The 23347-nt window shown below is 44.0% G+C and overlaps 1 pseudogene; it reads right to left on the reverse strand.

The window, feature by feature from the left end:
• Positions 1–5728: 5728 nt before the first annotated feature.
• LOC115645045 overlaps positions 5729–23347 on the reverse strand; it is an 88733-nt pseudogene continuing 71114 nt past the window's right edge.

Here is a 23347-nt window from a genome sequence, read left to right on the forward strand (position 1 = left end):
TGCCACTACGGCGCCCTATAAAGGGGCCTGTTGACCCTCCACCCCCTCAGTTCCTTCTTACCGCCGGTGACGGCTAGCTGGAACTTCTCTTGCGCACAGCAAGTTAGCAGCGTCCTATCCTTGTGTATAGTCCCATGTATATAGTTACGTTATAGTTAGTTTACTTAGGTCATTGTATATAGTTCTTGGTAGTTGGGGAGTCCCTCCCCAAGTTTTGTCACCCGCTGGGGCATGCCCAGGTCCCCCAGGTTTAAACTCTGTAAGGACTGCGGGAAATTCATGCCCAAGAGTGACCTGCACTCTGCTTGTTTGAGGTGCCTCGGAGAGAGCCACCAAAAGGACCAGTGCTCTATCTGCAGGGGCTTCCGCCCAAGAACTCTCAAAGACAGAACTCAAAGACTTAAGAGTCCTCCTCATGGAGGCTGCCCTGCGGCCACCCTTGGAACCGGTTGAGGTGGTGCCCAGCACGTCTTCCTCGGTGCGGAGCACCTGGGCACGGGCATCAGGACTTAGGGCCCAGCCCAAGTCATCTAAATCCCGACACCGGATGGAGTCAGGTCCTAGGAAGTTGGCCTCAGTGTGGCACCGCTCACCGTCGCCGGTGCCCACTAAGAAGAGAGAGCTAGTGAGAGAACGGTCACCCCACCAGGACTCGAGGCCGATGCCGTCCGCGGGTGCAAGCAGACAAGCTGGGCTACAGCCCTCGGCTGCTCCGTTGACTCCCGCACCTCAGAGAGGACGGTCGAGTCCAGACCGGCCTAGATCCCCGGACCTCAGCTGAGACTTGCGCCTCCTTTCGACACCGGAGGTGTTTGAGGCAGCCTCAGACTTGATGGGACTCCCGGTGCCGGCCTCCCTGCACCGTAGGGAATTGCCTACCGCAGCCCGTCCCCCAGTACAATGGAGGGGCAAGCCAGCAATGCTGTCGCCTCCCTCCCCGCTCCGCGCCGCTAAGGTGGCACCGGACCAGATAAGAGGCTCCCCGCCGCCTCAGCATCGCTCTCCAACGGCACCAGGTGCTGCTTCCCCCAGTTCCTTGTACTCAGAGGCTTCAGACTCAGAGGCAGAGACACCTACCGTTCCAACCGGTCACGGAGCAGGAGATCAGTTTCGGAGGCGAGCCACCAGCATTACCCACAGTGGCAGCAGCAATGGCACCCGCCCTTGCAGTGGCCGTTTTGGACCCCCTGAGCCTACCACCAGTCCGTAGGCCAGGCGTTTGGTCCTTGATCAAAGTCGGCCTCGGTCTCTTCGGCGTCGGTGGCCCCGGCACAGCTGCCTTCTCCACCAGCACCGTCGCTGGGCAGGGGTGTGCCATATCCAAGTTCAGCACCCCTATCCGAGCAGCCGCACCGACAGTGGCTACAGTTTGGGCTCAGCAGGCACCGCCTAATATGCCAAACCACTCACTTAGAATCAGAACTGGCCACACAACTACAGTACCGTGTGCCGCAGGACCCTAAAGGTCTGCAGGCACCAGAGGAGGGGCCGATCCATGTAATTTCCTTGTCTTTCTCTCCAGACGAAGCAGTCTCAGGCATGGCTGCGGCACCGGCCCTGGAGGAGACCCGAATCCCCCAACAACTGCTCCAGCAAGCAGCTCAGAGCCTCACAATCCAAGCTGAGGAAATTGAGGTGGATGCGGACCCTGTAGTAGACATCCTGGCTCCCTCAGGGCCATCCAGGGTGGCGCTCCCGCTGATAAAGACCATAGCGGATACGTCCCGCACCTTATGGCAAACGCCAGCCTCACTGGTCCCTACTGCCAAGAGAATGGAGCAGCTCTATTTCATCCCCTCTAAAGGGCACAAACACTTGTACACACCCACCCCCCCTCAGACTCCCTGGTGGTGGATGCGGCCAACCAACAGGAGTGGCAGGGGTTTCAGGGGTCAACTCCAAAGAGCAGGGACGCTAAAAGACTCGACCTCTTTGGCAGAAAAGTGTACTCCACAGCAGGCCTACAACTCCACATTGCCAACCAACAGGCAATTGTAAGCCGATATGGTCATAACACGTGTTCAGCCATGTCGAAGTTTACAGAGCTCCTTCCCCAGGACTCGAGGTCTCCCGAGCCTCTCTCCAGGCTGCCCTAGATGCGGCGGACTCAGCATCACGCACCCTGGCCATGGGCCTGGTCATGCAGCAGGGAGCATGGCTCCAGGTCTCGGGCCTGCACTATGAGGTCCGGCAGACCATTCAAGACCTCCTCTTCGAGGGGCAGATGTTGTTTTCAGAAAAGACGGACAAGCGTCTGCATAGCCTAAAGGACTCGCGGGCCACGCTTCGCTCGCTGGGCTTCCATACCCCTGCGACCCAGTGCAGGCAGTTTAGGCCGCAGACGGCCCCATGCCCCTACCAGCCTCAGACTCGCCAGGAGCTGGGGCGGAGGCAGGGCAGAAATGGCAGAAGGCGTCACCAACACCGCCCCTCCGGCCAGGCGTAAAGCCAATTGAGACCACCATCGTGGTCTAAACCTCCTATTTGATGGTACAGTCAAGGGCGACCTACCTGTCGAGATTCTGGATCCTTCTACCCCTACCTTTGGGTCACGTCTGTCCCCATTCTGCCGTGCCTGGTCCCGAATCACATCAGACAGCTGGGTGCTCCGCACGGTAGAGAGGGGATATTCTATCCAGTTCTCCTCCATCCCACCCCACCAGCCCCCCTCCCGTCCCTCTTCAGGGACCCATCTCACGAGCAACTTCTAAGTCAGGAAGTGAAGTCCCTCATGGAGGCAGGGGCAGTGGAGGAAGTCCCTCAGGAGCTCAGGGGCAAAGGCTTCTACTCCCGGTATTTCCTAATACCAAAGGTGAAAGGGGGCCTGAGACCCATCCTGGACTTGCGGCGGCTGAACAAGTTTGTACGGAAGCTCAAGTTCCGCATGGTCTCCCTGTCCTCGATCATCCCCTCCCTGGATCCAGGAGATTGGTACGCCGCCCTCGACTTAAAGGACGCTTATTTCCACATCGCCATAATTCCCTGATACCGTCGGTACCTCAGCTTCGTCGTGGCCAACACCCATCTGCAGTTCATGGTGCTCTCGTTCGGCCTGCCAGCTGCTCCAAGGGTCTCCGCAAAGTGCATGGCAGTTGTGGCGGCCTTCCTGCGCAGGCGGGGCATCCAGGTATTCCCCTACCTGGACAACTGACTCATAAAGGGCCACTCCAAGGAGCAGGTGGAGACCCAGGTGTTGTTCATCAGGCGGACCTTTCTCAATCTCGGCCTCCTCTTGAACGAAGCCAAGTCCACCCTGTCTCCGACGCAACGAATAGAGTTCATAGGAGCAGTTCTGGATTCCACCCATGCCAGAGTGTACCTGCCCGAACCCAGGATCCGTGCAATTTCTGAGCTCATGCTCGGACTGCACCGCGTCCCGATTACCACAGCGCGAGTCTGCCTCTGGCTGTTGGGTCACATGGCGGTGTGCACCTATGTGGTAAACCATGCCAGACTCTGGCTTCGCCCTCTGCAGTCCTGGTTAGCGACAGTATACTCCCCGGCCAGGGACCCCTTGGACTCAGTAGTGTCCATTCCCCACTTGGTGCTAAGCTCGCTGCGGTGTTAGCTCGACCCGCAGAAAGTGTGCATGGGTGTCCCCTTCACTGCCCCTCAACCCTCCTTCTCCCTGGTAACGGATGCCTTGGATCGGGATTGGGAAGCGCACCTGGGGCACCTCAGGACGCAGGGCTTATGGTCGCCGGAGAACCTCAAGTTGCATATCAATGTCAGGGAGCTGAGAGCGGTTCGCCTGGCTTGTTTGACCTTCCGGTCCCACCTGGCCGGCAGATGTGTTTCAGTCCTCTCAGACAACACATCAGCAGTCTTTTATATCAACAAACAGGGGTGCACGCTCCTCTCCCCTGGGCAGGGAAGCCCTCGCGCTGTGGGATTTCTGTGTCCACAATATGACACCCCTGACAGCGTTCTACCTTCTGGGGGAGCAGAACGGTTTGGCGGACACCTTCAGCCGCTCTTTCCAGGGTCACAAGTGGTCCCTCCGATGGGATGTGATAACGCTCAATTTTCCAGTTCTGGGGCTTTCCCGGTTAGACCTGTTCGCCTCGAGGGAAAACAGAGAGTGCCGACAGTTCTGCTCCCTCCTGGGCCACAGTCAGGGGTCTCTGTCGGACGTCTTCCTACGGTCTTGGAGGAGTCGGTCTGCTCTACGCCTTTCCTCCGATCCCCCTGATACACAGGGTGATTTTGAAGATTCACAGGGACCATGCACAGGTAATCCTGATAGCTCCGGGGTGGCCACGCCAACATTGGTATACGTCACTCCTGCACATGTCTGTTCAGGCGCCCTGATGCTGCCCCTGCTCCTGGACCTGATCACACAGGACTGGGGCTCCCTCCGCCACCTGAATCTGGAGTCCCTTCATCTCACAGCGTGGATGCTCCATGGCTGAACCCAGTGGAGATGCAGTGCTCCCAGCAGGTCAGACAGGTGCTGCTCGGTAGTAGGAAACCATCAACTAGGGCCACCTACCAGGCCAAATGAAAGCGCTTCTGCAAATGGTTGGATCAGCTAGGTCACAATCTGCAGGAGATCCCAATACTCATTGTCCTAGACTATTTGCTCCACCTCAGACAACTGGGCCTCTCCCTCTCCTCGATTCGTGTTCACTTGGCGGCCATCTCGGCTTTCCATCCGGGAGAAGAGGGTACCTCCGTGTTTGCGAACCCACTGGTCAGGCGTTTCCTCAAAGATATGGACAGGCTATTTCCATGTCTTCGTCAGCCCGCCCCTGCTTGGGACCTGAATCTGGTCCTCTCCGCCCTCTCGGGACCTCCCTTTGAGCCTCTGGCTTCGTGCTCCCTGTTGTACTTGTTGTGTAAGACCGCCTTCCTGGTGGCGATCACCTTGGCCAGGAGGGTGTCAGAGCTCAGGGCATTAACATCCGAGCCCCCATATACTGTCTTCTATAAGGACAAGGTCCAACTTAGACCTCACCCGGCTTTTCTACCTAAGGTCGTCTCACAGTTCCACATGGGTCAAGATATTTTTCTCCCGGTGTTTTATCCCAAACCACACTCTTCCAATGAGGAGCGGAGGTTACATTCCCTGGATGTCCGCAGGGCCTTGGCTTTTTACATTGAGCATACCAAGCCATTCAGACGCTCAACTCAGCTCTTCATCGCAGTGGCGGATAGGATGAAGGGGCTCCCAGTCTCCTCTCAGCGAATCTCTTCATGGATCGGGACCTGCATCCAAGAATGCTACCGCATAGCTAAGACCCCTGTCTCTCCAGTCACGGCCCACTCCACTAGGGTGCAGGCCTCCTCTGCGGCTTTCCTGGCTCAGATCCCGACTCAGGAGATTTGTAGAGCGGCCACATGGTCCTCCATCCACACGTTCTCCTCACACTATGCCATCACGCACCAGGCTAGGGATGATGCAGCCTTCGGCCGTGCAGTACTCCAGTCAGCAGTGATCTCTGACCCCGCCACAAGGTTAGGCTTGTGAGTCACCTACTTTGAATGGACATGAACAACCACTCGAAGAAAAAACAGTTACCCACCTTTTAGTAACTGTTGTTCTTCGAGATGTGTTGTTCATATCCATTCCAATACCCACCCTCCTGGCCCTGTGTTGGAGTGCCGGCAAGAAGGAACTGAGGGGGTAGAGGGTCGGCGGGCCCCTTTATAGGGCGCCGTGGTGGAGTGGAGTGACCCTACGGACGCTGCTGGGGAAAATCTTCCGGCTGGCATGCACGTGGCACGCACACACCTACTTTGAATGGACATGAAGAACAACAGTTACTAAAAGGTGGGTAACCGTGTTTTCCCCACCAAAATTTAGTAATTTAAGAAGAGAAGAAGGCCATGAAGAGGTAGACAGAAATGTTGTGACCCCATTCAGTCCAAACAGATTTGAGCTTATTATCATAGTGAGAAGATTATTATGGTAGGTGCCCTTCATCAGAATAGATAAGCAAATCTGTGTTCCAATGTCTAACATGCCACATCATAAAGAGTATAAATTCACTTATTTAATAACTTTCATTTGAAAATGATGGTGAAACTAACCATCTGTGGCACAGATATACCAAGTAAAAGGAGGCATGGTGTCCAGTTTATCTTCTCCATAGTCCTTAGCAGACCTTGTGAAAAGTCAATCAGTGCTCCTACTGCCCTGCTGTGAACAAACCACTCTAGTCCATTTTGTTGAATCAAAGTTAACTTATTTCCCAAGACATTCTCTAACAGTGTAACACACACTGTACAGTATATAATCTGCATCTATACTTCACTTTGCCTTAATGTAGCTTGACCGTTCATTTTTTTTTAAATGGACATAATTTGCATATATTATATAGCTTCCACATTAAATAGTACAAGGAATTCATTTACATTAAAACTCTGTGCTATGCATTTTTTAAAAATCTATATAGTAGAGATGTGGACAGGATGATGGCATTTCAAGTTTTGTCATTTGAGTTAGTGAATTATTTCAAGGAACTACAATACAGTAACTGCAATACACTAAATTAAGCCACTTCTATGTACATGCACATTTCCAACCGTTTACAAATAAATTGGGCAGGGCGACAAGAATACACAGATAATAATCCATATAACTTAACCTGAGGTGTATTTTTCTATTACACATACTTTTCATATACTGTTCTTAAAAAATTACTATCTGCTTATATTCACCTAAATATTTTCCCGGTTATTTTTTGATGGATGGATTTAAAAAAAGATTAAATATCTACAGGTGTCAAAGTAGGTGAGAAAATTCTGTTCCAATATATACATTCCATCGAAGAATGAGACTTCAGAATCTTTGCCTGAAACTTCAGTTTCTTAGCTATGTGCACTCAGGGCTTCCCCTCTAGCATCTCATTAAATACACAATCCTTTAGACCTGGTAGGTCCAGCAAGTATTCCTTCCTGCTCTGAAAACCCCCAAAAAGGCCTGGGGTAACCAAACCCTCACCTTCATCTCCATCTACACCCTCCACATGAGTTAGAGGGAAGGGAACTCATGATTCAAGAAATGATAGCAGCACTTTACCTAAGTGGCTGATTCAACCATTGGCTTGAATTGATGTGATGCAAGCACAATTGACACACACCTGAATAGCTGGGACTAGAACTCAGGGCCTTCAAATCCACAATACAGGCCTCTGAGTCTAAATGAGATCTCTCTGAGTTGGGAGGAGGAGTAGGTCCCTTGTGTCCTCCTTGGGCAAAGCCAGTATACTGCATTCTGTCCTGAGCACTTGCTCACTCCAGTGTGATAGATTCATATGGGAGCCAGCATACAACATACTTGGAATTTTAATCCATAGATATTGATGCTTTACAAATGTAAATAGCAGATGTAAGATGGGGAAACTAGGCAAAGAGACGCAATCTTGCTGAAGGTCACACATCTTACATCACTGCTTTGGGAGAGTGACCCCTAGCAAGAATGACTTGTAGCTGGAAAGCCAGGTCAAGCCATCACCTGTAATATGGTACACAGACTGAACTTTGAGAAAGGGCAAGTTATAAACCAGTCCCATTCCAGCACTGTGCAGATTACAGAATTAATTAATGCTCCTCTTGAGAGAGCCTTTAACCTAAGCTGTGGATGTGGGTCTGCTTGCTGGTGGGAGAAGAGTGAAGAGGGGACAAAGACAGAAAAATGGCATTTCAGAATCAACAAATGGGGAAATGAAAACTGAAGGAACCTGCCAATAACTTGGCTGTTGTGTGATTAACCCCTGCTTTTCGGAAGTGAAATATCTAAGTATTCTATAAACTCATCAACCAGTCCACAGGTTCCCTTATGAAGTAAGTATAATGCTTATCTTGTGCATGTGGAAATTGAGGCATTGATTTCAATTGTCCAATGTCAGAAAGCCTCTTTGGCTAGTACAGCCTGTGAGAGGAAGAGAGCCCAAGCTCAGAGGCGTGTGAGAACAAAGGACATAAACTTAATAAAGTAAACAGTTTTCAGTGAAGGACGAACACTTGTATTTTAAAATATCTCTGTAGCCCTCCTCCCACTCCACCTGCAAAGTCTTATTTCCCCTATAACCTGAGTAATGTATTTTAAAAAGCAACAGGAGTTTGGAACTCTGCTATATGCACCAGAAGACTGATTAGCCTAGATAGTCAAGAATGCAGGCAAAGGGCTGATTAGTATGTATTGCATACACAGCTGAGGCTGAAAAAATACTGTGTACAAAGGATCTAACTGGCCATTCATTTTGTCTGTTTGGTTTTGCAAATTTGTTTGCCAAGTTACTCTAGCATTCAGGCCCTACCTTCACAACAAGATTAGGCTATGTCTACACTACAGCTTATGTTGGCATTATTACGTTGCCCAGGGGTGTGAATAAACCACCCCCCGAGCAACATAAGTTATGCTGACATATATCCCTCGTATGGACAGCACTATACTGGTGGGACAGCCTCTCTTCTGTCGGCATAGAGAGCATCTCCACCAGATGCACTGCAGCGTGTGTAGACAAGCCCTCAGAGAATCTTCAAAGCCTTGTAGTAAACAAGTTTTCTTTCATAAACAACCAGTTTAGAGTGGGGTATGTTGCTTGTTGTTACTTAGGTAAGCATCAACAATGTGCTTTGTGCTGTATAATTCACAAATGTAAGGGCAATCCCTGCCCTGCAGAGCTTGCAGTCTGAATAACATAGCTCAGACAAGGATCCCTGAGAAACCAAAGAGTATGGGATTTAAAGGGTCTTGTTTTGCTTGCAGTTTCCTCATCTGATTCTCGTCACTGATTAACTTGAGGTAAATGGCATGGGTTAGTATTTGAGAGCAGTGTCGGAGAAGTGAGACTTTAGGAGGGAAATGGAATGTGGCTGGCATATTGGAAGTTCCACACAAATATGGCATCACTTAAGCAGGCACAAAGATATGAGCCAGGGAAAGAAGTGTAGGGGACATCAAAACTGGCTTCACTGGTGAATGGAAGGAATGGAGAGAGGGCACTATTAAAAAAGCTCAGTGATGTAGTCTAGCCAAGGACTGATTTGTGCAGGGCTTCAAAGGTAGGGGCAAGAAGTTCAGACTTGATATTCTGGGCAAAGAGAAAGAAGATAGGATAGGTGGGATAGGCAACATAGGCAGCAGAATGATGAGTGATACTTTCATTAGTGGGCTAGCTTTCTCTGAACCCTGCTGAGTAGCTCATTGTCTCAGCAGTTTGCATATCTAATCCATTATACTCTTTGGTTATTTTGATCAACAAAGCACCACTATTTTTATCACAGAAACACAGATGAGAAGCTCCATGGTAAGGTTTATGCTCTGGTCACAGCAAAGATGTTTATTCTTGAATGTGTTTCTTCAATGAAGAGATGTAAGTGTTGAAATCCTTACTCAACTGTCTCTCCAAAAGATAAATTAAAGAGGGTTGAGTGTTTTGATAAGAAAACATTATTGTACCTGCACAAGAATTCAAAGTCTCTGTACTCCCACTCATTGGGAGTTTAGGTTTGGAATTCTAAGCGTTAAAGCTAGTGAGTTCTTATTTTAAATTCCTCATGTGTATTGATGAGAAATTAAGCCATTGGGGACCAGATTCACAGTTGGCATAAAAAGTGAATAGAATTAGGCCCTCTTATGCCAGCAGTGAATCTGGCCCAAATAATTCAGATCTAATCTGTGCTATTTTGGCCTGGATTGACATATGTTTTAAAATCTATTATGGCACTTGCATCCACAGACTGACAAGGGAACATTTTTTTCAAGGCAGGAGGCAAAGCTTCCCCATACCACGCAGCAGCAGGCCTTCAATAAAAGGATGTCAGCTGTATATTTTCTAAACAAAATGTTTGCTATTTGGGACATTTGCTCTTAAAGCAAAGTCAAATTGAGGCACATTTAAGGATTATTCTACAACATCGGTAGGACAAAATGCTATTGAGTGCAGAAGAATGAATTTGATCAGTAACTCAGATGGTGATCAAGTATTAGAGGGTAGCCGTGTTAGTCTGGATCTGTAAAAGCAGCAAAGAATCCTGTGGCACCTTATAGACTAACAGACATTTTGGAGCATGAGCTTTCGTGGGTGAATACCCACTTCCTCAGATGCATGTAATGGAAATATCCAGGGGCAGGTATATATATGTGTGCTAGCAAGCAAGCTAGAGATAACGAGGTCAGTTCAATCAGGGAGGATGAGGCCCTGTTCTAGCAGTTGAGGTGTGAAAACCAAGAGAGGAGAAACTGGTTCTGTAATTGGCAAGCCATTCACAGTCTTTGTTCAATCCTGAGCTGATGGTGTCAAATTTGCAGATGAACTGAAGCTCAGCACTTTCTCTTTGAAGTCTGGTCCTGAAGTTTTTTTGCTGCAGGATGGCCACCTTAAGGTCTGCTATAGTGTGGCCAGGGAGGTTGAAGTGCTCTCCTACAGGTTTTTGTATATTGCCATTCCTAATGTCTGATTTGTGTCCATTTATCCTTTTCCGTAGAGACTGTCCAGTTTGGCCGATGTACATAGCAGAGGGGCATTGCTGGCATATGATGGCATATATTACATTGGTGGATGTGCAGGTGAATGAACCAGTGATGGTGTGGCTGATCTGGTTAGGTCCTGTGATGGTGTCGCTGGTGTAGATATGTGGGCAGAGTTGGCATCGAGGTTTGTTGCATGGATTGGTTCCTGAGCAAGAGTTATTATGGTGTGGTGTGCAGTTACTGGTGAGAATATGTTTCAGGTTGGCTATGGGCACCCGCATGGCCCCACAATATGCCAATATCTTCATGGCCGACCTGGAACAACGCTTCCTCAGCTCTCGTCCACTCACACCCCTTCTCTATCTACGCTACATTGATGACATCTTCATCATCTGGACCCATGGGAAGGAGACTCTGGAAAAATTCCACCATGATTTCAACAGCTTCCACCCCACCATCAACCTCAGCCTGGACCAATCTACACGGGAGGTCCACTTTCTTGACACCACGGTGCAAATAAGTGATGGTCACATTAACACCACCCTATATCGAAAACCCACCGACCGCTATGCCTACCTTCATGCCTCCAGCTTCCATCCTGGGCACATCACACGATCCATTGTCTACAGCCAAGCACTGAGGTACAACCGCATCTGCTCTAACCCCTCAGACAGAGACCAACACCTACAAAATCTCCACCAAGCATTCTCAAAACTACAATACCCGCACGAGGAAATAAGGAAACAGATCAACAGAGCCAGACGTGTACCCAGAAGCCTCCTACTGCAAGACAAACCCAAGAGAGAAACCAACAGGACTCCACTGGCCATCACATACAGCCCCCAGCTAAAACCCCTCCAACGCATCATCAAGGATCTACAACCCATCCTGGACAATGATCCCACACTTTCACAGGCCTTGGGTGGCAGGCCAATCCTTGCCCACAGACAACCTGCCAACCTGAAACATATTCTCACCAGTAACTGCACACCACACCATAATAACTCTTGCTCAGGAACCAATCCATGCAACAAACCTCGATGCCAACTCTGCCCACATATCTACACCAGCCACACCATCACTGGTTCATTCACCTGCACATCCACCAATGTAATATACGCCATCATATGCCAGCAATGCCCCTCTGCTATGTACATCGGCCAAACTGGACAGTCTCTACGGAAAAGGATAAATGGACACAAATCAGACATTAGGAATGGCAATATACAAAAACCTGTAGGAGAGCACTTCAACCTCCCTGGCCACACTATAGCAGACCTTAAGGTGGCCATCCTGCAGCAAAAAACTTCAGGACCAGACTTCAAAGAGAAACTGCTGAGCTTCAGTTCATCTGCAAATTTGACACCATCAGCTCAGGATTGAACAAAGACTGTGAATGGCTTGCCAATTACAGAACCAGTTTCTCCTCTCTTGGTTTTCACACCTCAACTGCTAGAACAGGGCCTCATTCTCCCTGATTGAACTGACCTCGTTATCTCTAGCTTGCTTGCTAGCACACATATATATACCTGCCCCTGGATATTTCCATTACATGCATCTGAGGAAGTGGGTATTCACCCATGAAAGCTCATGCTCCAAAACGTCAGATGGTGATAAATGCCAAAAATAAATTCAAATGGTATCCAGCTAATCTGAAAGCTTTTGGAAGATATTCCTAGAACATACATACAATGACATCATGGTACCTCTAACATGGGAGATGGTGGAGGGGGCAACATAGATTAAATGTTTGAAATGCTGCTTTGCACATTCAAAACAAAATTACCATTTTTATTATTATGTTTTGTATTTTAGTCTGTTTTGACTTCATTGGATTAATCCCCTAGGGAAGAGGCTGGGGAAAATGTAGGACATATATAAACTGTTATGTAAAACCAATCAACAAAGATTATGACTCTGATAGGCTTAGCTGAGAGTAATCACTGTCAATTCAGTATTTCGAGCCACTAAAGATTCACTAACGTAGTGAATATGGTAAATGCCATTTCCTCATTCTTGCCCAGGAACCCTGTTACCACTGTGTAGACCACAAGAGCTAATGGAAACAGGAGCCAGTGGAAAGCTTCAGATGTGGTGTCGCCCATCTGGCAAATTATCACTCTGCACTGTTAGAATAATGTGATCAGTCAGATAAGATGTACTGGAGCAAATTATTTAAAGGAAGCGTGTTAATTTGTCTGCTAGAGTATTTTCAGTTGAAAAAGTGTGTGGCTTAGGAAACATGAGTAGTTCCAAGACTGAGATTTACCATAAATGATTGTCTTTGCTCCTTTATTGGCTGTGATTTTTACAGCACTTTATTACATGTAATTTAAAACACATATTTTATAAAGACAGTGTTTTGACATGTTACACTTTGAATTTAAAAACAACTTTACATAGAGGGGAGCTGGTTTGACACTTGTTTTCACAGAAACTCAAAAATGTAATACTAAATCAAACTTAATCATTGGAGCAATGGATTGAGATAGAGGGATCATGGTCAAACTGATGATTGAACATATAAAATGCTGTATAAATCAAAAGTACTAGTGTTTTATTGAGATTCTGAAACTGTAATATTATTGGTCTTCTATGTATTTTCACTAAATGAATTTTCATATCCTTTACCAAAGTTTCTCTCAGCTTGAAATGACTAAATACCAAACCATGGATATTATTTTCAAAAGCACCTAAGTCCCATTTTCAAAGGTGACATAGGCTTTTGTGAGTCAGTGTTTTAAAGGTATTTAGGCACCTAAAGATCCAGACAGACTCCTAGTAGGATTTTCAAAAGCACCTAATTCAGTTGGTTCAAATGGGATTTAATGGGATTTTGTAAAGCCGCTAGTTGCGTAACGCCCTTTAAATCAGTGGAGTTAGCTGTGTAGATGCTTTTTGAAAATCCCATGAGGCACCTCTCTGCATCTTTAGGTGTCTATATACTTTTAAGAATTTGGCCTCAGGCCTGATCTAGGCTTGAAAATTAGATTCACTTAGGGCTGTGAAAAATGTGTGCCCTCTGCAATGTAGTTAGGTCACCCTAACCCCACCATAGGTGCAGCTAAATCAACAGAAGAATTCTTCAGTCAACCTACTACCACCTCTCAAAGAGGTGGATTACCAACAATGATAGGAAAAAACCTGCCATCAATGTGGGAAGCATCTACTCCATGGCACTACAGCAGCACTGTGCTGTAGTGTAAACATGGCTTAAGTCTCATTGAAACTCAATGGGGCTTAAGAGCCAAAATCATTTTTGAAAATGAAATAGTCATCTAAATCACTTATGCACTTTTGAAAATTTTACCCCTTGTCAATTTAAGTTTAGTGCAAAATTGAAATGTGGTAAAAAATAGTGTTTATAAATCCTAAAATCAATAGAAATATTTTCACAAATTAAAAAAAAAAATCAAATGAAAAGTCTATTCCCCTGTAGAGATTGAAATCCAAACACTACAGTATTAAGACTCTGAAAGTAAAGGTGACACTGACTTCACTGGTTCATTGTGGAAACTAAAAGAAATGGAAAAAGTAAATTATGTGAATTTATTTCACATTCAGTAATTTAAGGTGAAATTATTAAAAGTGCAGGTAAACTTACTTGCTTACAATGTATTCTTGAAATTGACAGTGTCCCTTTTAAAACACAGTCAGTTTTAGAATTCACTTAGGGAGCTGTGTTGTGCTTTGCAATATATCAATGAGAGTAAGTTACAGTAATCTTCCTATTGCATACATAGTATCTTTTTGCTGAGCAACTGTATATATCCAGAAGGTGGAATATGTATTGTTAATTATGTTAAATATGATTTTCCATTAAAACTGATTTGTTAAATTCTCAGTGTGTTTGTAATGTTTACTCACATTATTCCCAGTTTCCATCACAATAAATTACTTCTATTAATATAAGGCATCAACAAACTAGATTGTGCATAAAGAATTGTAATTGCAGTCATTTACTAGTTCTGAGATATATTGGCCAATAAATAATATACTATTTTAAACCTGAACTACTCTAGTCACTACAGATGACAGTAGAAAAAAGGTTAGAACTGAGTTTGTCAGATAAAAATGGAAGTGGGATATTAAGACTTTTCTGCTGATCTAATCCATTTCCCTCAGAATCGTTTCCTACAATCTATTCTCAGTGCTTTGGTTCCATTTAAACTAGCTTCAGAAAGGTGGGGTCCACTATTCCCATTCCACAAGCTAATTGTGTTAGGAATGTTTCTTGATAGGTTAAAATTTTCTTTCTTAATTCCATCCTGTTAACCTCATTCCCATGTGTGAACCCACCCAATTCCTCTTTCCTTAATGTTTACACCCTTCCAATGCTACAAGTATTTTTATTTGACTTGTATTCCACATTTGGACCTTAGTGGCCATACTGTGTATACTTGTCTTTCAAAGGTTATTCATGAGTCTCTCTTTTTCTATTATATTAGTATTGATACCATTGTTTTAGTATTTATTATTGGGTTCAGGAAAAACTGGCCAGACTTAGACATAGCCTGGATCAGAGGCTCTAAAGAAAGAGCAGAGCTGAAGATGATGCCCTGGTTATGAGCCTGAATGGTGAGGATGGATGGATGGTGATGCCCATTGTGACAGGAGGGAGGAAGAATGGCTTGTGGGGGCAGGGAAATGGTTAAGAATTCTGTTTTGGCTATGATGATCTTAAACATGCATGTATTCTAGTTGTTTTATATTTCAGTCTATGTCCTCAGTCTTCTCCCACTTTGAACTCCCTGTTAACTGTGTCCATAGTTATGCTCACCTCCGACCCATCCATTTATTAGCAGTGAATCTGAAATCCCTCAGGCAGTCGCAGTCTCCACACCCAGCTCCTTGAGGAGATCCAAAAGGGCTCAGACTCTCCCATCCACCATCCTAAATCCTCAGTACAAAGTGTTCTGTTATTCTGAATATAAATCTCTGCCTGTTTCAGGGGAGTTTGTAAGCATGCCTCTAGTTCAGACAGAAGTGTGACATTTGTCTTCTGTGACTGTATGCTCAGACCAGCCAACAATGTTGCCTGAACTTTTCCCAGGATGCCTTTGAGGTCCCTCGGAATAGAGGGAAGAAAGTTTTGTGCTTCAAACAGCAGAGAAGTGGGGTGAATGGAGTGGCTCCAAGACTGGGCTACTGCCCCTGCCAAAGGAGTAGTGTGTGTGTGTCGGGAGGTGGGGGGAAAGAGCTGTTTCTTGGAGATACCTTTTTTTGTAAGCCTTGTTTTTTCCAGTTAGATGCTAAAACATTGGGAACTGTCTGTCTCTTAGAGCTTCCCATTAGAGGCTTTTCTCTTTTTTTCTTTCCCCCAGGAGGCCCTTGCTTTACCTACCAAGTCTGACATTGCATGGTTTTGAGGTCAAGTTGAAAACAGGCTTGAAGTCAAAAGTGTCCAGTGGACAAATAAATATGTTTTGAAAGGAACGAGACGTGCAAGATACTGGCAGGTAGAGAAGTGGGCTGCAATTTGTGGTCTTTAGGGCAGAAAATGAAAACACAGTGTGTCGGAATCTCAGGGTGAACCTCTATTGCTATGACAACCATTACTTAGTCTCTGAAGGGAATATGTATAAAAGGTACTGATGGGGAGGAGAAAAAAGATGTTTGTTTTTGCTTTTGAAATGTTAGTGGTTTCAATTACTATTTATTTACACATTTTAATTGATGTAACCCTCTAATTCAGCAGTAATTATCTCAGTAAGACAGGATCTTGAAATACATACTACACTGATTAGCCGCAATAAACTGCAGAGTAACAAGGAACTTTTGGTTCTCCTTGTTGTTTGCCCCTTAAAAGTATCTTGACACTCTATTGTTCTTCATTGGTTGAGATGCTTATTTAATATTTGCCTACTGCCTGTCAATTTCCCTCACTAGCAGGAAATCCTTATTTCTCACTTAAGAACATGCACAGCTCGCTTAGAAATGTAAATTGTATGACATTCGTACAAAGAAGCTTGTACCCTTGAAAAATGAGGCAACCCTCACGTGGCTGAGTGCACTCTCCAAAATGGAGCTAATTCAGTTGTGACTGTCAGAGGCATATTTTTAAAAGGCTATTTGAACATCAGCACTATCCATGAATAGCCATTTCTGGTTTTACAAAATAAATGTTTAGAGGCCTCTAATGAGCGCTCATGGCTTCCATCCTGAACTGACAGGATTTCACATCTCCTGTAATGCAGGAAACTTCAGTTTCTGTACATGTTATATTTGGTGGTACTGTATGCCGAACTAACATGTATACTATAGTAATAAATACATATGCACTTTATTACAATAAGCATAGTACTGATTGATAGTCACTTTTATAGTGAAACTGTGTACTGCAAATTATACCAGAAGTATGGTTAAAAATATGTTGTAAAATGTGCATCTTCCTGTCAAACAACTGAAATATATTTACCTGTGAAGAAACAATTATACTGAAAAGGTGTACACAGCTATAATGTGTGTTGAACATCTCAGTGCATTTGCAGGTCTCTGTATGAAGTTAATTGTTCACTTCATATCATTCTCAAAAAATCTTTTCATCCTTATATATTCAGTTGCACTATTTACTTAATGGAGTCGTACGATATCTTTTGCAGGTTGAGGCATATGGATTCGATATGTTCCCAAAACTTAGTGCCAGACATGAAGCTCAGTTATTCAGGGTTTGTCCTGAGGCAGGCAAATTTTTCAACATTAGGGCCTGATTTAGCAAAACGTGCTTAAGTCCCATTGAAATCAAGTGCTGTCGTGAATCAAGGCCTAACCCCTGATTTCAATGAGAGCATTAAGAATTATGTTCAGTTTTATTGCATGGTATTCCATAATGCTACTTCACAAAGATTTATCTTCCATCTACATTACATGAGGAAAGAGGGTGCTAGGGCACAATGAATACGTAATGTCAGAGAAATTCGGAGAAGCATCGCAAAGCATCACTTATGCTCTCAAAATATTACGTATACTATAATACTTGTGATGGTCCTCTAAATTGAGCTGAATTTCACTCAGGGAAGTACTCAATTACACCTATATGTTGGAGGATATCTGGTATGTTTCATGAAATAAAGACAGCATTGTACATAAAGCCCTGAAAGAGAAACCTTATAAAATTTTACTCTATTCTGGAATAAATATCAAAAAACCTGTACTAACACTGCCGAAAGCTTCAACATTTCAGGCAATTGGTGAAGTATATTTTTATAAACCAGGGTGTAATGTGGACACACTATTTAGACACTTAATTCCAGTAGCACGAGGAGTGAAAGTGATTCTGGTGAGTTTTTTCTTTTTTTTTCTTTTTTTTTTAAACTAATGTTGCTCTTTTCTTTCTTTCTTTTAGTCACATCGAGTAAAAACAATTTAATCCTACTCACACAATAGTGTATCTAAATATAAACCATAGTCACAAAAATACTTACAATAACATTTGAGAAAACAACACCAACCATCCATAAAAACAGCCTGGTTTGTTTTTGCTAAAATATCACACGGCGATAAAATCACCCAGATAGTAAGCAGAGCAAACAGAAGCACAGGAGATACCAGAGGTAGAAGTCCTTCATACAAAGAATCTTTCTTCAGTGTTTTTTTTAAGTGTGCTCTGCAAATAAAGAAAATTATCTATTTTATGGAGTGAGATACATGTTATCTAATTTACCCCTCCCCAATAATTTCAAAACTCTAGCTTGAAGAAGGTCTATGAATCTCTCAAATACTATTACCACTGTGCAAATGTTTTAGAAAGTTAAACATTGTAAGAGATCCTAGGATACCTATGCAACTCTTCTTACTTGGCTAAAATTAGATTGTTTTATTCATATTAGGTAGTCTTTGCTCAGCTTCCCCTATTCGTCACTGTCTAGCAATAAAACTCAAACCTCATACCGAGTGATTTGCAGTAGCTGTGTTTTTTGCAATTCTCATCCAATTTCACAGAAATCCACATGCTGTGCAACTATTTATTTAGATGATGAAACACATTTATCTAGAGGCTGCTGAAATGTTTTCATCCATTATACATCACACTTAATGCTGGCACATTATCATTTGCTTAGTTTTATATATGTTTCTGCTAAATGATTGTTGTGGCATCACCTAAATGCTATTGTAATGTGGAATCAACTTTAAGTAGTAAAATATAACAAAATTAATGTTTGTTTTTTCTTGATTGTTGATCTTTTATAGTACTTTTAAAAGGGATAAAGAATTGATTGTCAGAGGAAAGGATAAATGTAAGATAAACAGCAATTGTGTCTGTACCCAATCTCTTTACTAACGCAAAACTCCCATAGAGCATATATTAAATCAATGGGAGTTTGGATCACTAAAGATTATATGATTTAGGTCATTGATTTATACTTATGATTTAAAAGAACAACTTTACATACAGTATGTACTGCAAGATTCGTGTGTGTGTGTGTGTGTTGTGATGGGGCAAGGCCAGAAGGCTACAGGAAAGTAGTGAGGAACAGGCATGCTAGCCCCAGGCTAAACAAATCCCTGGTACCATGGTAACCAAATGGCCGTTGCTCCAGGTTAATCAAGACACCTGGGGCCAATTAAGATCCTTCTAGAAGGCAGTGGAGATAGCTAGATTGATTGGGACACCTGAAGCCAATCAAGGGCTGGCTGGAACTAGTTAAAAGCCTCCCAGTTAATCAGTGAGTGTGGGTGTTAGGAGCGAGCTGTGCTGTTGGAGGAATGAAGCAGTACAAATCCATATCAGGTACAAGGAAGGAGGCCCTGAGATAACAGTGAAGGAGATATTGAGTGGGGGGCTGCTTTGGGGAAGTGGCCCAGGGAATAGTACAAAGTCAGCTACCATAGCTGCCAATTTTAGGGTCCCTGGGCTGAAGCCTGGAGTAGAAGGTAGGCCCGGGCACCCCCCTCCCCTCCCTGATTAATCACTGAGACTGGAAGACAACAGAGACTGTGCGAAGGAGGATTGCTTCTCCTCACCTCTGTTGTTGGCTTATGATGAAAATGGCTCAGTAACTGTGACCCTTGCCTCTAGAGAGAGAAGAGCTATATAATCAGTGGTCACCAACTGGTTGATTGTGATCTCTGGACTCTAAAATCCAATGGCACAGCAGCAGACTGTCTGCCTGCCCTGGCCTCATGCTGCTCTCAGAAGCAGCTAGCATGTCTCTGCAACCCCTGGGGGACAGAAGGGGGACAGGTGGCTCTGCTGCCCCTTCCTCCCAGTGCTGACTCCACAGCCCCTATTGGCTGGGAACTGTGGCCAATGGAAGCTGTGGGGGGTGGTGCTTGCAGCCCTGGGGCAGGGTGGGGGCAGTGGGTCTCCATCCCCTCCTGCACCCAAACTCTCTCCCAGAGCTGGCAACCCCCAACACCTCCTGCACCCCACCCCACTACCCCAGGCTCAGCCCAGAGCCCCCTCCCACATTCTGAACCCCTTGGCCCCAGCCCAGGGCCTGAAACCCCTTCATCCCAGCCCAGTGAAAGTGAGTGACGGTGGGGGAGAGTGAGCAATGGAGGGAGCAGGGCAGAACCTTGGAGAAGGGGTGGGGTAGATCCTCGGTTGATCTTAAATTCAAAAAGTGATTTTGTGTGTAAAAAGGTTGGAGACCACAGATAGATAGATATAAAATATTAGGGCTGTCATTAATTGCAATTAACTCAAAAAAATTAATCACAGTTTTAATAGCACTGTTAAACAGTAGAATACCAGTTGAAATTTATTTATTTATGGTTGCACTTTCACAGTAAAGAGATGGCACTACAGTACTCGTATATGGTGAATTGAAAAATACTATTTCTTTTGTTTATCATTTTTACAGTGCAAATATTTGTAATAAAAATAATATAAAATGAGCACTGTACACTTTGTATCCTGTGTTGTAATTGAAATCAATATATTTGAAAATGTGGAAAACATCCAAAAATATTTATATAAATAGTATTCTATTGTTGTTTAACACCACTTGATTAATTGCAATTAATTTTAATTGCTTGATAGCCCTAATATATACATTTACAATATATGAGAATGAATCAGGTCTGCTGAAAAAAAAATTTTTAATAACAAAAAAACCCCTTGCTGATTAAATACCTGCTGATGTTCAGAGTAGCAGGATGGGGAGAAAAGAGGGCAAGTTTACCAGAAAACCTGAATTTCTAATTACCAAAGCTTCTGAGCATGACCAATAGAATCCAATAAATCAGACCTTGCTGGATGTTTAGAACTACTGTACTTTTCTGTTCAGAGTAGTGATATAAACCAGTAGAAGGCTTGAGAGAAGCCCTGCCAAATGATTACATAAGAGGGAAAATGCTAAGCAAAACAAAGTGCTGAGAATGAGAGGAAAGAAAATACAGAATATTCACTAATCAAAATAAATACTAATTCTACCAGGTCTCTGGCACTTTTCAGGGCCAGTAAGCCTACATTATGGGTTGGTTGCAGGCCCATTTTTGGAATGATACAGGAGACATCTCTGGTGGAAATATGCTGCGTGAGGCACAATGTCTCTTGGAGTATCCTAGTATGCAGGTGAAGAGCAAAAACTGCACCATTTCTTTGGATGGTGTAACCTACTCCAGCAGCTCAGCAAGCTGGTGTGCAAAGGGACTGGGATATGTCCATTCCTCTTCCCTGCTTCCTTGGGCTCTGTCTTTGTAAAGCACTTTGAGATCCACAGTACAAAAATGCTGTGTTAAGTGCTATGTATTATTTTATATTCTATTTATATTGCACTAATGCTTAGAGGCCTCAACCAGGTTGTACTTAGTATTATATATGCATGTAATAAATGACAGTCCTTCCTCCAAGGAGCTTGGAATCTGAAACAGCAGATGTAACAGGTGGATGAAATAAACAAGCAAATATAAGGGAGAGGGCAGGAAAGTCTAATTAAAACAGGCAATTTTAGCATAGACTAGCTGTGCATACAATTTCATAGGTGTAATACACCGTTAGCAATAATCACAACTTGCCATCTGCCTAGCCATTATCCGATGGTAGTTTTCTATATGCTTCATGGCAGGGGTGAGTTTTAAAGAGGGATTTGAAAGAGGATAAGATAGTGTATTGAGTGTAAGGTACTCAACAACAATAATTTACCTACAGTGGCCAATAACATTTGGAGAAAATCATGGAGCACATCTGACTGCAAATAAAACACAATATTAATCAACAGCGTACCTCTGTTTAATTTGCTTGTTGAAAAACTGGAGTTATAAAGAGGAACTGGGTTAGACTGTAGGCCGGTGGGAGAAACGCTTCCAAGAGCTTCTTCCATTAGCGTAGGTACTCCACCTCCGTAAGGGGCCGTAGCTATGTTGATGGGAGAGCCTTTCCATCTACATAGCATTGTCTACACTGGGGGTTAGGTCGATGCAACTGTGGCACTCAAGAGTGAGTGATGTAGTTATAGTAACAGAAGTTTGTAGTGTAGACCAAGTCTAAGTGTCTGGAGGACTGAAAGTGACAGGGAAACAGGAAGAGTTATAAACATGAAAAAGAAACCAATGTTACAGATGGTTGGGTTTTTTTTCTGTAGTCTAGTTTTCACACAGCACATCTGTGCACCAGTTGCTGACTGAAAGGAACATAGCTTTTTCAAATGTTACATTTATTTCTCTTGTGAGGAAAGCATAAAATGCAATGATTTAAGTAGGATGGTATGACACTTATGTTAATGCACTTACTTACGAATGTTGTACAGTGTCTGCAGAAGTGAAAGAAATATACTGCAGCCTGCAAAGAAACAAGATTCATATATGATGTTTTATGGACATGCTGCACTGATGGCATCAAATCTTTACTGACATGATAACTGAACTATTCTGTTATGAGAGAATTCTCTACTGGGTGTGTAAACTGAGGTCAAAGGAGCAGACTCCTGTGGCACCTTAAAAACTAATAGATATATTGGAGCATGAGCTTTCGTGGGTGAATATCCACTTGGTCAGATGCATGTATTCACCCACGAAAGCTCATGCTCCAATATATCTATTAGTTTTTAAGGTGCCACAGGAGTCTGCTCCTTTGACCTCAGTTTACACACCCAGTAGAGAATTCTCTCATAACAGAATAGTTAGTCTATAAGGTGCCACAGGACTCTTTGCTGCTTCTACAGATCCAGACTAACACGGCTACCCCTCTGATACTTGAGGTCAAAGGCTGATTGCAGCTATATAATTATCACTATTAAACAATATATTTTTATTAAGTGATGCTGCTGCAAATGGTTAACCATATAGATTTCTGCATTTTGTAAGATGAGCAGTAGAAGCTTTTAAGAGACATTCAGAGCAGAGTGTGTTGTAATGGTGTTACTACAAGATTGCATCACAGTTCAGTAATTATTTGTACTATAGTAGCACCGATTAGCTCCAGCTACGATCAAGTCTCCATTTTGCTAGGCGCTGTACATTAACATAAGAGACAGATCTACCACAAAGAACTTGCAGCTGAAATAGATAATTAACCATAAACACAGAAGTCAAATTATTTATAGATCAATATGCTTATTAGGAAAATGGTAGGTTGGCAATTTAATATGTAAATATTTTGTTTATAATATGATTTTATATTCCATTGTTACAATGATTTATTTTCACTACTGTCATCATTTGACCGATTGTCATTTTGATATTCACTTTAAAAACACGGGCTTTTTTTTTTAATCTTTTTTCTTCTTCTTTGAGTCTGAGGTAATTGGCAAAGGAACAGGGATTCCCTTGCATAACTATGCCAGCAGCTATCTGTGTTTATTTGTATTACCATAGCCTTGGTGCCCTAGCCATTGATCAGTACCCCACTGTGCTAGGTGTTGTACGAAGACTGTGACTGTGCAAAAAGTTTACAACCCTAAGTATGAGACAACAGATGGAAATAGACCAGGGTGTACAAGGAAACAGACAATACTGGTCAGCATGATGGGCAGTGGATAT

Source organism: Gopherus evgoodei, chromosome 2, assembly GCF_007399415.2.
Source record: "Gopherus evgoodei ecotype Sinaloan lineage chromosome 2, rGopEvg1_v1.p, whole genome shotgun sequence".
Classification (NCBI taxonomy): Eukaryota; Metazoa; Chordata; order Testudines; family Testudinidae; genus Gopherus; species Gopherus evgoodei.